Raw genomic sequence first — 1078 nt, 5'->3', positions numbered from 1 at the left:
TAAGTTTGACATTTGTTAAGGCTATGAGGAAATAATTTAGGCACCACGTGTTTAAGTGGAGAAAGTGAGAGTTCTGTTCGAGTTGTTAATGGTCGGAATAGACTGATATGGTATGCCAAATTATTGGGACCTCATACAAAGAAGATCATTGGCAGAGGAACATATGCAGAGAAATCTGAGCAGAATTATAAACAGAGGGGAAAATATGACCTATAAATAAGTGATTCTAGAAATAATTAAGGAGAGAAAAAGAAAAGTAAAACTATATGAACTCAATAAAGCTAGAAGGAGTGCAACTGGTAGACCTGAAGTGAGAGGAACCAGAAGTGAGAGGAGTACAGAAGCTGTGGGAGTAGAATGATAGTGACGCTTGTCATAGCTAAGCAAGCAGCAGTCCCCTGTGCGTGGGAGACGGGCTGAGCAACAAGGGAAGTCGCTCTATGGTCCGATAGTAAGACGAAGCTCTGGAGGGAGAAGACTTCCCCACCCAATTTATTTTAACATAGACACCACTGGAACCTAAAACTGAAATAACTAACTAAGGAGAGAAATCTTGGCGGAAATGAGAATCTGGCCAACAGGGGTCCTTTTCACAATGCAAGAACAACTCACTCCTTTCTGAGTCCTCTGTCAACTCGTGCCAGCTTGAAATCAGTTTTCCCTTGGGCTTTGATTTATTTCTTGACTCTGCCTATAGATCTTCTTTTATATGTAAGAGTAAATCATGTAGTCAGTTTGAAATTTTAAATATTGCCAAGGTGTGCTTCTGATTCAAAATATCTGACTAGGGATATGTTCTCTCCACCTTTCTCTCCAAAATTCCCACTGAAATAAAAGGTAGAAGTATAAACAGGATTACTCTAAATCCATAATGGGAAAATAATAAAAAGATGAAAGATATCAACAATTCCAATAAGATAGAAAGTAGATGTGATCACGTTGATGGTGAGATCGAGACAGGAAAAGCAGCCCAGGATGACCTATGAGAAGATTTCAGTGGCCATGCCACTGAAGGAAACCTACTGCTTAGGACCTGGAGAGGCTCTGCTCTGAGAAGGAGAGTGCCTATGATGGAGGG

General features: G+C 40.4%; 1 gene segment (V, D, J or C); it reads right to left on the bottom strand.

Annotated features, from left to right (window-relative positions):
- Positions 1-1078, bottom strand: part of LOC124232790 (T cell receptor alpha variable 12-2-like) — a 2024-nt gene that overhangs the window by 338 nt on the left and 608 nt on the right.

Source organism: Equus quagga, unplaced genomic scaffold (genome assembly GCF_021613505.1).
Source record: "Equus quagga isolate Etosha38 unplaced genomic scaffold, UCLA_HA_Equagga_1.0 1164_RagTag, whole genome shotgun sequence".
Lineage (NCBI taxonomy): Eukaryota > Metazoa > Chordata > Mammalia > Perissodactyla > Equidae > Equus > Equus quagga.
The sequence above is the reverse complement of the archived record's forward strand: the minus strand, read 5'-3'. Positions and strand labels throughout refer to the sequence as shown.